Source organism: Temnothorax longispinosus, chromosome 6 (assembly GCF_030848805.1).
Source record: "Temnothorax longispinosus isolate EJ_2023e chromosome 6, Tlon_JGU_v1, whole genome shotgun sequence".
Lineage (NCBI taxonomy): Eukaryota > Metazoa > Arthropoda > Insecta > Hymenoptera > Formicidae > Temnothorax > Temnothorax longispinosus.
In genome coordinates, this window is record NC_092363.1 from 21165392 (window position 1) to 21182234 (window position 16843).

Sequence of the window (16843 nt, forward strand, 5' to 3'; positions counted from 1 at the left end):
ATTATGCAATTTTAATAAATCAAGAGTTTTTTCCTTGTGATTTTAATAAATCAAGAAAATGGAATTAAACCGCCGCGAAAAATGAAAGGACTCATTATGTTCCTGTGATTTATTAAAATTATGCAATTTTACTCTTCTCCAGATGTAAAAATTTGAAAGAGAAAAATGATAACAATTACAACAAATATATAATTTTCACTTTCCAATTACAAGAGAAAGACGAATCTTAAAATTTAAATTTAGAATTAACCTATCATAATTTAAACACGCCGAGTAATTTTACTTATTATATCAAGAGATATATCTCCTCACGATTAAATTTTTCATGAAAACTCTTGATAAAGAAACATTTATTTCAAATTCACCGAAATATCCGCCATTAAAGTATTTTTTGGTAGCGACGAGTCTCCCTGTAATCAGCTTACCTAGGAGTTTTCAATGCCGTCTGCATAAGAGGGGATCTACGATTCGTTGGGAAAGTTTTCGATCCGTTCTTTTCACGCGCGGTGGTTTTTAGAGAGGCGGATGCTCCTGGGAAATCGGGCAGGATATCGAATGCAAGACCGAGTAAACAAGCTACTATTGAATGACGGTCGAGAGAAATTAGCGAAGTTGCGCCCAAGATTTAAATAAAGCATCCGCGAAGAAAATGAAGAGACACGAACTTTCTTCCCCGCTATCCCCGTCGATTTCTTTCCGCCGGAAAGATCCTTCTTTTTTTTTTATTTTTTAGCGAAGAAATAAATCTTGGAACTTTCTTAATGGAAAAGTGAAAAAAGATTAGAAGGGTCATGATAACGTTAAAAAGATCCAAGTATACGCACAAGGCGTTCACTGCGGTCTGAGAAGCTTATCCTCTGCGTAGTTCGTAGAAACTTTTTTTAAACTTTAGGTAGGTGCGAAATATCGCTTGTTTTTATTTATTTTCTTCCTTGGAAGAAAAATGCATAAGTTCTGTAGAATATAAATAATTTTTACATTTTCTCCATGTCAATCTAAATATAATTAATCAATGCTTTGCTTTTTAAAAATAAAAACTACAGATATACAGAAACGTAGAAAAAGAGAATCTTTATCTATCTTTAATTAATGTTAAGAATATTACAATAACTGCGATGTGATTTCATTAATCAAGGTTAAAGAAAAACAGATAAGTATATAGCGTTTATGGCTCTTTCTTTGTGAGTCTCTCAATTTCTCTTTAGCATTTTTATATGAAACCAAAACGAAGCTAAGTGAAATAAAAATAATTACCTTAAATATAATCAATAAAATAAATAGATAAAAATAGATAAATAGATAAGTACAATTGTATCGAATCATCAATAGCCTAAGACACTTTAATGCCGGAGGTGTCACGATCGAAACAAATAGAAATATTAGATTATACATATATCGAAGAGGTCGGCGTAATTTCGTTTCTAATCTACGGGACGGGACACAAAGGGTGCAGCGATTCCGCCGTCATTTCTTTTCCTTTCATAGGAAACGAACACCTGGAAGCGACTACACGGGCGAATCCCCTGCGGGGATGAACAGCGGGATATCGAAATCAAATCAGCGCCGAGTAGACAAGACGCGAAGCGAGGCAAGCACGTAGAGACGTAGGACGTAAGAGAGCGATGCCTCGAAGAGAGCACGGAGGAGATCCGCACGCTGCTGGTCCTGTCGCACACATCCGCGAGGGTAACTTCGTGACGAGGGGAGGTCCGTGCCGTGCCATGCCGTCTCGAATCTCGAATCGTATTATGAAAACCCGCTCGTTCCCATCCACCGTCGCCCGCTTGCCCTTCTAATGGCAGCTGTCCCGCGCGGAATTTCGCCCTTTACCCCTCCTACCCTCCACCTCGTCTCGTCTGCTCCGCATCTGGACCAATTACGCGGACGGCGGTGGTGTACGTGGGGATTTCGATTCACCGCGATAGCTCGCGCGCGCGCTCCGATATGAGCGATTTTACCTGGGCAACCCGGGAATTGGAGAAATTAACGCGACCCGATCTCTCGCTGAATGCTAACTCTTCAAGCGGAAACTTTGGCTACCGTTCGTAATTGAAATCCCCGGTAGCAATTTCTTCCGTGTTTACGATCTCATACATCTAAATTTATGATTATATTAAATTTTCCGAGGGATGCTCACCGTTCCTACTTATTCATTCTTTGGAATTGCAACGTCACGCGATATAATTTAACGCGCTTACCGCGCGATCTCAACCGACAATGCGTCTCCCGAGTCAGAAAATTTCGCATTCCCTTCGGTTCGATTAATGGAAGCTGCGAGATCGTCTTTTCGGTAGAAAAAGTTTCCGCGTCGGGTTTTCAGCTTCAGCAGGATCATCGGAGAAATTAGCGGAGATTGAAGTTTTCGAAGTGGAGATCTTCTCCGCCGTGCCGCGACCGTTCGCCATAACCACCGTTCGCAATTTTTCGCTAAATTTGTCTCGACTATTTCGGTTAGTCACCGAATTCTTTCTCCCTATCCGCCGAAATTTCTAACACAAATCTCGAAATTACTTTCTTGATGGCACGAATCAACGCCTTTTGTTAGGCAAACGGTCTTTCTATTCGAGCTCGACTGAACGAGCGAGGTCACAAGTACAATGACAGTAAAATTATAACCCTCTGACTGAGATGCGCTCTTGGGACTTAAGATGACCTCATACATTCCGCGTAACTTTCTTGTTATCATACCGTACATCAGATTGTGCAAAGAACAAAGAGATTCACTTATTATTCTAAATTACATCACGTGCAATTTTTAGATAAAAGAAAAAGCTTCAATTCTCTGAGATGTATTTTAGGACTTAAATTAACTCTATACAGTCCGCGTAATTTTTTTGTTCCTTAAAAGATATTATAGGTCAGATTGTTGCGCAAGTAACGGAGAGATTTACTTATTATCTTAAATTACATCGTGTATTATTTTGAGATAAGAAAGCTTTTTAATTTAATTTTCAAATAGAGGGAAAATAGGACGCGTCGCGTCGGTGGAGCTAGATTTCTCGATATCGCAAAAATTAATGTCACAACGAGAGCGTCGAATTTTTGGAGCAATCCACTGTCCGCGTAAAGGGGCCAGTTTCGATCGGTAACTTTGTAAAGGTAATCTACTGGGTTTTAGTGCCGTGTAATAAAATCGTCGCGGATCGTTCCGTTTCTCGTGCGCAACGGCGCAATTTCGCGCGTCGAATGAATCCCTCGGAGGAGAGAGATACTGCGGCGGCGAGCTCTCCGGTTCGGTAATGCAGCTCGCGTTGCGTCGCGACCGAACGTAAAGCCCGTCCGAAGTACGGTCGTCCCGTACATAGCGATTGCGAAACTATCGAACGTCGAATATGTTTGCAAGCGATTACGTGCGAGCTTTTTTCCTTTTTTTTTCGGATATCGCATTCGGACGCAGCCGTATATAGCACGCGTGAGTGACACGGATGACCGAGTTAAAAAAAAAAAATCTGTGAGATTGTCTTCAAACTGGACATTTATGGGTTTTATTCAACTGACGTTACAAATACGTATTTCGCGGCTAAAATGATGCGCACCACATTCTTTGTCGCATCGCGGATCTGATTCAATTCAATTTGATCTTATTTGATTCGTAATAATATTCGATATCGTATTACAATATTACGTCATAGAAATATCAGAGAAGATATTTCTATGACATAATATTCTTTTCAATAATCGGATAATCCAGGAATAAGTTCATCTCACAAGTCGTTAATACTTCGCTCAATGTATTCTTAATTGAGGTACTGGCAAGTATCTCTGATATAGATAAAAATGTATACATTTACCCAATATTCATACTTATTTTGTAATAAATTGTTTGTACTTGTTTTATATTACTTTTGTAATAAAATATGTAAGTAAAAATGCATTGCGCAATTAGATTTTCCTCATTTGTTAACAGTACATGATCCAGTTTACAGCTAGAATAAATAAAAAGCAATTATGATAACGCAACATTTGCGAGTCCTCTCGAGACAAATGTCTCGTGTGCAGTGTGTGTATATATATGTGTATATGTGCGTCTTTGAGAAGCGAGCGTCGAGAGACCCGGTGCGAAAGAGTCGTTAGGAATAGTTAGCGAGTCGCTAATAAGCCTTGTGCTGTATACCGTGAATATAAATAAATAAGTTCGCAAGTTCGGTCAACTATATTATTCTCGAATTCCTTTGTCCGATTTTATTCCATCTTATTGTTTAATTAACTAGTATTTAAATAGAGACACATACTTATAATCTGGTGCACAAATAACAATGCTTTACCGTTACTAAAAATTACTTTGATATAAGATTTAAATAAATAATAATTAGTTATATTGCACTTTAAATATGCTCAAGAATAAGTATACTAATAATGACGATTCAATTATAACAAACGTAATATCTGAGATAACGTGACATTTGTGTTCATCTCAATGTAAAATTAGCGCCGTACGAAGAATTAAATAGTATCAACGAAATCTAGGTTAAATTCTTTACTCGCGTAAAAAGGAAGCTGAACTGACGGAAGCTAAGTTGATACCAGAGAATATTCCATGCCGCAATCTAGTCGCATTACACGTTGGAAGTATAATTAATTTTGCGTGAGAATTATTTTACGAGATCTCTGAAAAATGTTATTATGCCAGCCTGGGCTGTGGTAGCTTCTTGGAGATCGCACGAAAACATCTCGCTCCAAGCGGAGTATGTAGAGCACGATGTGCCCGGTGGTGACGTTATACTTTATAACGCGGATAAGACTTTAATTAAACGAAAGGTAATTTGCTTAAGTGAGTGCTGTGCTTTTCAAGGCGCGGCACATACATCCCGGGACAAATACTGTCGCGCGGTTTTTCTTTGCATCCTTACGATAGCGCGAGCAAAACTCGACGCCCGGTAATAAAATGAAAATTTTATTCCATTTACACGTTCCTTTTCACCTCTCTCTCTCTCTCTCTCTCTCGCCGCGTTTTCCTTACTATTATTCCATTTCTGCGTATAAGAATATTCATGAAGGTCTTCACTTCGCAGCTTCGCGTTCGATTTCCCGCGATTAAAGGATAATGTTTAACGCAACTAGAACGCCTAACTGATTCATTCCAGTAAAGAAATATCTTCTAATTGTTATACATTATTTATACATTTTCCCCTACAAGTAAAACCCTACCAACTTTTAAAATATCGCTGATTTTACTGTGTTATACGTATATATGTATATGTATATTAAGTTGGTTAAAATTAATTTAAATTGCATCTTTAGTTTCTAAGAACCGCCTGATAAAAAAAATGCGAAAAAGTACGAAGTAATATCTTTATTGAATTTAAAAAATTCGGTCTTCCTCCGCATTATTACCGTAAATCTTTCCCGTTACCGCTGCTGAAATATCCGACTTTCCGCCAGCCCCGTCAGCAACGGTCCGGGAGAAAGTAAGCAATATTTTGCATGTAACGGCAGGGGGGCGGAGGAAAGTAAGCAATATATCCCGCATGAATATATTTTGTTGACTGACCGCAACGATACGTCAGGCTGGAGTTTCAACCGATGCGAAAGCCTCGAGGCGCTTCTGATATCGGAAGTATTTCGAGTACTTGGAGGATATTGGATACCCAAAAGGTAGGATGTATACAACGCCTCGAATTACAAGTAGCTGCGGGATTTCGAGACGCGTCCCGATGCTTTTCGTATGCATTACTTGCATTGAAATACCACCGCAAATGTGTGTCTTTCGTATATGCGCGTTTCACCTTTAAATTCGCTCACCTTTATCGCGTAACTGATCCGCGTAAAATTACGCGATAATTAAGCAGTTCATTAACGGGTGGAATACGATCATAAATTGTACGCTCGTAGCTTTTACGTATCGGTGAAAAATATGATCAAATATTGAGATAAGTTGGCTATCACTTACATTTAACGGAAAATTAAAAATGGATTGTTTATATGGATAGTTAATATATACATGCTTGATATTCTTCCTTGCACAAGTTCTCTCCATTTTTAATACATAATTTTAATACTTCTTTGTTCCTGCGACAATCTTGTGAAAAAAAAAACAGAGAAGTGAGAAATTCTCTCCCGTATTTATCGTAAGTCAAACGAGGTGAGAATTGTTGAAAGAGATAACTCGAGCGTAACGCCCTTGCAATACTTAGAGGGTTAAACGTTGCTTGTGACAATCGAGACGCGCGGTGCATCGGCGAGATGCAATATGCGGAATCAGCAGGAAGGCCAGGAAGTGCTTGGCGAAGTGCCTCGTAGATATGAGTGAGGGAGACAGAGAGAGAATTAGAAATGTTGTCATGGAAGTCAGTGTCGATCGGTGACGATGACGGCTGTTGTGACAATTGAGATGCTGCGGTAGCAGCTACAATTCAATCCGTCGTCGGATTGTATGTACATATATTTCACTGATCGGATATGTCGATTTAAAAATAAGAAGAAAAACGCTTCTTCTGTCAAAAATCAATATTCGACTCTGCAACGAAGATACGCGTGACGGTTGGAAGAAAATACATTTGCAAGTTATCCAGAGCAACTTTTCTTCAAAATCGAATGTGCAATGCATGCATGCGAGCGTTTCGACGTGTCATTGTCGTTGACCCGACCTTTCCGACGATTCAAAGAGAATGTCGTCACGTTGGACTCTAGCACACAGGGAAATGTTCGAACGACACTATCCGTTTTAGGCGCCATTGAAAAACTTTGTAGTCACGACGGGTCCTTCTCCGCGACGCATAACGGCATAACGCGGAAGAGCGCGACGACACTCGCGGGACAAAGGCAACGACAGTTGGATATAAAATCGGAACACGGTAAACTGGATCGACGACTACGTCATTTGGCTGTCTCCATAGATACGCTTTGCGAGATACGTCCTTTAAAAGAAAGCGATGGAAAAGAAGCAGAAGTTCGAATATAAAGGATACTACGCTCTGCGCTGTTCGACTCTTTTATATATCCATTTTCATTCCATTACGCGCGCGGACTGTCTCTTACCTACGATATTAGCAATTTCATCCGGAAATTCGTTAATGCTTCACTCGCCGTTTCGTTGCGGTCGATATACCTAACACGCTGGCGTTATTTCGCGATTATCCTGCGCGATCTCGCGCACGCCTCCGCGGTTAATCCTCCGCGGAGTAACGCGAGCAACGCCGCGCCGCCGCGCTTTTTATATCCCGCAGTAAGCCGACTCGTCTACGCGGTATACGATTAATCTGCTTTAAAGTAGAAAGATAAATCAAGAAGGCGAGATAAATGGGTGTCGCTATCCGAGGGAAGTAATAAAAATTACGTGCGCGGAAGAGGCGGCCCATAGTGTGGAGGAAAGAAGATGCGGATTCGCGCGGCGACTCCGGCCAACTCTCGATTAAAACTTTTTCCGCCGGAGAACAACGCCGAATAAATACCACTCCTGCCTCGTATATCTACTCCGGCGGGATAGTCGTGCAGCGGGATGTATGCGGTCGCTACAGTTTGAAATAATTAAAATAATTCGCTTTTCCGTAGAAGCTGATTTTTCTCTCCGTCTCAATTGTCTCGTTGCCGCTGCAAGCGCGACTTCCCGTCCCCCTCCCTGCCCGTTGTTCACTCATTAAACGCGTCATTATAATAATAGCTGCAATTTCCGTTCATAATGGCTGAAAATCTCGTGTCCCTTGGAAATAGAAATTTCATGGATTGGCATACGGGCTGTCAGAATGAAGCTATCGGACCTTGAATGAGTTCGCGTAGATTGAAAACGGGTAGGGGAAGGGTTATAATACTATTAAATGGAGTGGGAAATAATTACTGCGCTTAAGGCACTGCTATTACCTCGTTGCGTCGCATAATAGCTGCACTTTCAATTTCGAAAATTAATTTCCTGGTAGGAACATATTCCCCTCTGTTTCGATTTTTAAACAGGGAAGGAGTTTCTGAAATGCTTTCTAAAGAGCTTCCTAAAATGGAAGGGTGAAAGAAGAATAATACACTGTGACAGACATAAAATGGGAAAATAATAATCATAATAATAATTATTAGACTCTTTGTCTAGACGCGTGGATGCACCAATACAGATTTCCGTAAATTAACTTGCGGTTGATATATTTTTGTGTCACGTATGTCGAAAAATAAATATAAAATTACTAGAACATGGATATAAAGAAAAGATGATAGACATCTCATATTGTTATAATTGTGTTCGCTTTCGAGAGCCGCAGGCACGCTTACAGCAGCGCACGTTTATTACGCGATCTAATTATTGTAGCTTGTTTGCGATCTCGTTAACAAATATGGGCAAATGTTAAACAGCCGGGGAAAGAAAAGCGGAAAAGTAATATTTGCTGGAAGATCACTATGAATCATCAAGCAACCGCTTTCTCACGTAACGCAAAATCCCATTAGCCGTGTGTGGTCTGATCCCCGTGCGTTCTGTGGTGTTAACTCTCGCATTTACATATGCGGTGCAGGAAGCGTGGCGAACGAAAGACGTCCAGCGAAACGGACGTGCAGTAAATTACGACGAAACCTAAAACAAGGAGGTCGGGTGATAAATTAATTACCCGAAAGAAATCAGCGAACGTACTCTCGTACCCGATTTGTTTGACGAATCGCTCATTTAACTGAGATTTTGAAAAAGTTATTAAGAAAATATCTTTTTTTTTAATATCCCGATCAAACGTGAGTGTCCATTCGTAGACGCGAGATTGCAGGGTATTGCTGTAAAATTTTTTTATTTGTAGTGCTGAGATGCTTAACTAAATGCACCGATGTTTTCATGTTTTGAAATTGATGTTCCTTATAAAGTTAACTCCGCGATGACGGTGACGACGTACCGTCGCGGTAGAAATAAGAACTCTCTCCCAATCATCTGTGCTCTCTCCAACTAATGGAGAATAAGCGAGAAATGTTGAGAATTGACACGTTGAGAATTCTTGCGTAGTATTTCCAAATAAAAAGATATTTGCTTAAAATAACACTACAGATCACTTCAGCACACTTCGAAAATACTTCGAGTTCTTCAGATTAGCAAGGAATGTACTACGTTCAAGAAGGCTTTACCACTCTTTCCGAGTTGGCAGATCGCAAACTAGAGTAATATATTTAAATATTAATCGTTTTTTCTTAATGAAGCGTTTAATGTAAAATGATAGGTACTAATTTATTTTCTCATTTGACATAAACATATATAGAATACATAAATATCTTATTCCGATTTTCATCGTCCATGAAATAAAAACGCCATGAAAAATAGATAAAAGTATCATGTATTAAAAATATTACTTCTTTACTGGTTATGGTTCTATTTTATTTATTTTTCTCTTTTTTAAATATTTATCTAAGCAACGGGCTCATTGCTTAGATAAATATTAATCCACTAAAATGCATGGTAAAATTTAATCCGCTGTAATGCACTTGATATAAAAATTGTCTAAATGATGTTATTAATCTATCGTATCTTCATGGTATTCCTTTCCTGAAAATCTCATCTATGTGTAGAAGATCATACTTGGCAAACAATGTCAAAGATAATATTTTTACTAGATTTGGAGACGTAATATTTATTTCGCAAAAATTACTATCATCGTTAATATATGTCATATCCTCAAAATCTTGTGCGTATATAGCAACTCGTCTATATAGCTCTTCTGAAATCCACTTGCGATAGCCGGGCGGAAGATGGCTTTATTTTAAGAGATGAGGGCATCCAGAACTAGTACATGATCCAGGCCGAAATGTATTAGAAACTTTTTTTACTTGATTTATCGCAACTCTCACAAACAAAGAAGATTCTTCCGGACGTTCTAGTAGGGCGGCAGTAAGGAGGCTTTTGCGGAGTGCATCTCTTGGTTCAATCCAGTCCTGCCAAATCTCCAAAATTTTAACAAAAGACGTGTATCGCTCCTGCGAAACACATCCCCACGTGAAGATGTTTGGCATTCCCATTCCGACTGTGTTACAAACAGTTTGCCACGTGTTGGTGAGGTATTCACGATTTGCATCCGTGTCGGATCCGAGCTTTTTGATGATAGTCATCAATCCTGCCATGCCAAGAAAGACCAAAATCTGATCATAGTAGATTGCATTAAATTCCTTTTCTACTGCTTTTGCTTCCTCAGGTGTCATGTGCGCCTGGAACACGGGCATGCTTGTTGGTCGTTTTCCTAGTGTCCAACAAATGGCCGTCACTATTATCTCTTCAGGGTCAAAATGTTTGTAACGACAAAATATAGCGTGCGGAGGTTCGATGTATGCGGCTGTATATGCTACTGCTACGGGCAAGCAGACCTGGCGATTAATTGGCTCATACTCTATGCCCTCTATGGTGATGTGGGAAGATTCCAGATGATCGGACACTTAAAAGAATGTAAAGACACGAAAAGTATAGAGACTTCATTAATTAAACTATTATTGATAAGGATTAATCATTTACTTTCGGGGATCGTAATAAACAATGCGTCAATATAATGAATTGCATTTTAGCTTCATATGAGAATGCGAGTGCACAATAAGCTATTACGCTTAATCTAGGATTAAATATTAATACTGGTCTCCTTTAGCTCGCATTTTAAAGTAATATACATCTATTTATTAGTTTCACAGATTCATTACTCTTTAAATTAAAATAAAACAATTTAACTCATATACGGAGTTCAAATATAAATTACATTGACATATTACATAAACATATTCAAATTGTAATACGCGTGCATAATTAAAAATAATGAATATTTCAATAAATAATATTGCGTATATAACAGTTATTTGTGTAACAAGTGCTGTAAGATGGAAATTGGACGTGCGGAGTGGACGCACGAGCCGGAGGCGAGTGCGATCACTCGCACGTTCAATTTTCAACTTAACACACGTGTTACACACCCTATTTTATGTTGCAAGTGCGTGGAAAGTGGTCTATCACGCACGCGTCGCGTGCGTAATGGGCCACTTTCCATGCACGTTTGACATAAAATAATTATTAGCGATTATTTAATTCGTACGTGATAAATAAAATAATAAATAAATTACTTATTTCGTGATTGTCTCTGTGGTTGCGTCGTCCGATTCTTCTAGTTCTAATATTTCCTCCTTCTCCTTTTCTCAGGCTCCTTTGTTATAGCAAACAGTATTTGCAAAATAAATTCTTCTTTTAATTACGATTGCACGCGCATTAATCATTGGAATATAACAATCGTACTTTGAACGATACTTTCAATTAACAGCACGCGATTATTTATTATTAGTGAATTGATATATTGATATCTCGCACCGCTTTCGGTCATTTAAACCACTTAAACCGACAATTCGGATGTATTATTCCTAGTGAACTATACATATACTAAATAAACAGAGACAGAGTAACCATTCTGTCTTTTTCTTGTCGTGGCCCGGGCGCTAGCATGGGAGTTCACATTCCAGTATAGTATATAGTTCACTGATTATTTATTCATATATTTTTCAATTCGAAAACAGCGGACAGATGAATAAATTGAGTAAAATATCTGTTTCAAGATGCAATGTTATGGCTCTTCTACAATAGCCGCAAGAGTATGCAGTAAGACGTAAGCAGTAAGTTATTAACTAATTTTGACAATTCAACAATAATGTGTCGATTGTGCCGACTGTGGTTGGTCAATATAGCTTACTATTTATGTCTTACTGCATACTTCTGCTGCCATTGTAGACGACGCTTTAAAGTCGTAACCTCGATGTGCTCACGATGAGGTTATCTCGATAATCGTAGAAATTAGTTAATCGCGCAGGTTAATAATAGCATTTGAAATCATACGATACTTGTCGCGATTGCGTTTCGAGAAATAATACTCACACAGCTACCTGCCCGCTCGAGTCACAGTCTCAGTGAGCGAGTGATAGGGCGTCGACGTCGACCGAGTGCGCGTAACAGTACGCAGAAAAAACAAATATGCAACGGCAACGGCCGCGGCCGTGTGTGATGTATAGCACCGATTTCTTGATTCACTACAAAACATACAGTTCAACATACAGTAAAATAAATGTGGAACACTCCTAAAAATTGATTGCGATAACTCGGCTATCTGCGCACATTGAAATAAAATTTGCTTTAATCGTGAAAGCATCTATGTACATTAATTTATTATTATTATTACTGTAAAAGAAAAATACACTCTCGCAGGAATAATTAGGGGTATTCAAATAAGTTAGAGTTTAACGGTTTGACAGGTTATGTCGGGTTAAAGTCGGGTAAAAAGTTAATTTTTACACTTTTAACCCAAAGATTAATGTGATAGGTTAATGAGTCACTTATGTATTTTGCATAACCTTAAAGAGTAACGCGCCCAAAGTTAATTAATTAACTTTTTACTCGACTTTAACCCGACATAACCTGTCAAACCGTTAAACTTTAACTTATTTGAATACCCCTATTGTAATATATACCTAATTTATTTTAGTCAAGGGACCGGTATGATACCTTTTCCGGCAATCCTCTGTCATCAACTGACTGTACTAATGTGGTCTGTGACTCGCACTACTACTACTACAACTACAGTACTACTAGCGCGCCGCGCAGTCGGCTGCGCCCTTCGCAGACGCTTCGCTCTCTCGAAGACATAGCACGATCGAACAAAAGACCGGCGTATCTTTTCTTCACTCTTGCAACCGCCGATTAATCGCCGCTCGCGATATACATGTCTATCGGTTTCCCACCCACACACATACCAAACACGTACATGCACGCATACATTCAGCTCCTACATTACTTTCTAAAAAATTTTTGCGTTTCGAAAGGAATCAAATTATGCAATTTAATAAATCAAGACCGTCGCGGTAGAAATAAGAACTCTCTCCCAATCATCTGTGCTCTCTCCAACCAATGGAGAATGAGCGAGAAATGTTGAGAATTGACACGTTGAGAATTCTTGCGTAGTATTTCCAAATAAAAAGATATTTGCTTAAAATAACACTACAGATCACTTCAGCACACTTCGAAAATACTTCGAGATTAGCAAGGAATGTACTACGTTCAAGGAGTCTTTACCACTCTTTCCGAGTTGGCAGATCGCGTGTGTTCCCCCCCCCCCCCATGTGTCCCCCCATGATTGGGATCGTACAGACTTCGTATCACGTTCGTTTTACGGTAATTGTCAAGATACCAGCCGAAGTATTTTTGAAGTGGCCTGAAGTGATCTCAAGTGTTATTTTGTGCCAAATATCTTTTTATTTGGAAGTACCACGCAAGAATTTTCAACGTGTCGTTTTAGTCGATTGTACGATAATTATCGATATTACAATCGACAGCAGTGCCATTAATTGTATTATTTTGTACGAAAAATAATTGCACGCGTCTTGAGACATTTTTTAAATTTATTAATTTAAAGATTTCAAATGTAATTAATATCTTTTGAATAAAATTTTGTACAGAACAAGTATTTTTGTCATATTTCATTATTATTTTCATTTCGATAATTTTACTAATCTCAATTATTTCGAAATTTTGCACGCAGAAATCACGAGAGGTCGTCGTGAGAATACGCTTATTGCATTAATATAGCCTAATCGACCGCGTCATGTGCGAAGAGCTGGAAACGATTGTGCCAATGACTTCATACAATAGTATTAATACCGTATGAACACCGCGGTTTCACACATATCGCAACTATCTGGCGTCACCGCACAACTTTGACAATCGTTTGTGGCTTGGACTTCAGTTTATCGAGTATATAATGCACGACAGATTGTAGTACTGTCGCTCGAACATTACGGTAGATCCAAATGCGGGTCCGCAACGCGTCAGGACTGATACGCAATAAAGCTGATTCGCTAAACCGCGCGTTAACAGGCATCGGGTATACGAAATTGTCGCAGTTAATCTTCTAAATGAAAACTCCTCAAGCAATTCTTCTTGTTAATAAAAATTCAAGAAGATATTATGCAATAGCTTTGGTATATACTTTTTCATTACCAGTATACAATTATATTCAATTCTATGAAAAGGAATCACACAGCAGACACTAAAATTATAATATCTTGATTTTAAATTGAGATTCTGCTTCCGAAGCTTAAAATTCGTGAGAGAAAAAAATATCAGTGATTCGAGTTATCTTGCAATCCGTATTTCTTTTCTGTGATCGTAATTGTTATGTGAAAAATTTCTCTTCGATTAGATTCAAATTTCATTTCCCTGCATTTCGAAGAAATTCGTGAACAGATCTGAATTGAACGATTGAATTTATCTGTTCGGTAATGTAAAAATTAAAGTTCCAATTACAAAAGGCATTACTATTCGAGATGCGGTTGTGCTCGATGGAATTGGCGATACGGGATCTGTAGTGGCATTTGTTATACGAAGCGCAGGCGAATTGTGGAAAACCTATTATGGTTTCGACTCGATGTTGTACATACATACTTGGTGGGTTGTGAATCAAGAGTTCTCAAACAGCAGGAGCAAGAGCAATAGTGCTTACAATTAGCGGAGTCATTTGCCTATTATGTGATTTTAATAGACTATAATGCTTCCTCATCCTTTCTCGCGCTACATAAACTATTTCAACTGGAATATCTGATGTAAAAAGAAATAAGGCGCTTTCTTCTTAGCTCAAGGTATACAAATTACGTAACGTTACACAACGTTACACGTAATTGATAAAAATACATCAATCTATTCTTATATAAAAGTCTCGCATTTCTATCACAGCTCGTGCTCGCTTTATTTCCTTCCAAAATTTGCTTTTAAATTTATCAGATATTTACTCTATTAAACAAATAAATTCTCCAATAACGTCAATCGGTAACATTTCCGTCTTGTGAAATATTTTCAATTAATGTCAATTAGCCGGCTATTCCGCCGGATTAAAAACAATCAATCGTACACGACACTCATAATGCAATCACAATAAGTTCATCGACCGGAGAGCACAGCCGAGAGAGGTACCGAGTGCGCGCGAGTCCATATAATCCGGATTAATCCAAATTTACGGGAGTTAATGCGGCGGTTACGGTTTACCCGACGTCGCGCCCGAAATTCAGTTTAATTATATCGTGTATTCTGTAAGAAATTACGCGCGTGTTATAATCGTTTTATTGAAGACTCGAGATATTACGCAATAGTATTATCCCAGTGAGCTCTTTCATTTATTCGCTGTTTATCACGAATAATGCCATGAATAAATATGTAAATGTGAATCACTTTGTTACCAACGAGCGCAAGAACTCGAGTTATTACATAAACGCATAAGTAATTTCTTTAGAGACATGCTGCAGTACAATCAGATCGAGTTTTCGCTCCGGTTAACGACCTACCGTTATATATTTCTTGTAATATGATAATGACTTTTTTTAACGACCCTGCCATGCGTCGCGTCGCATCGTTTCTGCAAATTATTAAGACTCAGCTACATCGACGAGAGCAAAAATCGGACCGATAATGCATCAATCCTTCATCCTCGCGCGAATCAAATTTATTTGCATTTCCTATCTACGCGCGTATCGTAAAAATTCTTTTTGGCGCAGGCGAGATGATCGATATTGAAATCATACGAAACGGAACGAGCGATGCATTAAATAGCCGTTCGATGGTTTGGCGTGCAACGTTCAAACGGACCTATCGATGGATCAATAGCGATCTTCGATCGACGATCGTGTTTGCAGGAAACTTTTTTGCGCGAACAGGTACAAGCGTAAATCTGTCGACTCGCTGATCTGTCGACATCGAGTAATGAAAGAATTTTGTAAAAAAACGTAATCCGTTTTAATCGGTTTTACGTAAAGTAATTAACTTTCACGCGATGATAAAAATTATCAACTGCATCAAAAGTTGATCGAAAAGTTGATGCGATTCCATTGGGGATGGATATCGTCGTTATTTATCATGTGCGTCAAAAAATTCAATTACGTGTGCATAAAACAAAGCCGCAGTTTATATAATAATCAACAACAAAACAGTAATGATCGAATTGCAATTTTAAAAATTTATGTATCACATTTCCTTGAAATTATAGGAAATGAAAAATTTACGCAATAAAAAAGTGGATTCTCTATCGTTAGAGAAAAAAAGTCTGTTGAATTGTAATTTATTATATTTATATTTTTAACAATTACCTCTAATAAATATGCACAATATACGTGCAGTGACAAAAAATAGAATTTAAACGCGACGGCAATGATTGCAACATCGTTTCTATCGAAAATCGATCATGTTCGATGGAGGAAAAATCGTCGCTGCGATAATAACAACCGCGCGCGATTTCCCTATCATCCTACACGTCTGCCGCATCTAATTACTTGACATGTGCGCGAACTGTCAGCGAACTGTTTGCATTCAGAGCGCACCTTATAACCGTTCGAACAAATTTGCGAATTATTCAGCGCGGCATAGGTTCTCTCTCCCTCCTCAATTTCCATGTAATTGACATTTCATGCTGATTCCCTTGAGCAGCAGTTGGGGGCTTTTACGCAAAAATCATTAAACGCGCATTACATGCGTTCGGCGCAAATCTGCGCGATGTAATGAACAACGGAGGGAGGAAAGCAATTTTCGATAGCGATGCAAAATGATATAAAACTTACGTTTGTGTTTTACCGAATTCCAATCGCAAACATTCTAAATAACGAATCGAATGGATATCTTATCTGTGACGGTTTTTAACTGCAAATTGAAGATTTTCACTAACATTTGAAATAACGTTTGAATAAGCTAGATTTTGCGATAACCATGTTACATGTTACAAAGACGAATACCATTTTTTGTTGTACATACATCTAGATTTTTAGATTTATTCGAAATCGGAGATGGATTGCGTGTAAGCCAATTTTTTTCAATATAACTTTAATCAAACTAATATACGCAAAGTAATGTAAAACGTATCAAAATGATAAAAAATTAAACATTATTTTAATTAATTGC

The 16843-nt window shown here is 38.5% G+C and overlaps 1 protein-coding gene and 1 long non-coding RNA gene across 7 annotated transcripts in view; both read right to left on the minus strand.

The window, feature by feature from the left end:
* Positions 1-16843, minus strand: part of Dpr1 (defective proboscis extension response 1) — a 337775-nt gene that overhangs the window by 34422 nt on the left and 286510 nt on the right. The gene's annotated exons all lie outside the window — the stretch shown is intronic.
* LOC139815219 (uncharacterized) lies at positions 10990-12988 on the minus strand. Its single transcript, XR_011732688.1, has 3 exons — positions 12379-12988; positions 11789-11940; positions 10990-11069 (listed from the first exon to the last, which is right to left on the minus strand). It is a non-coding gene; the product is annotated as an uncharacterized lncRNA (long non-coding RNA).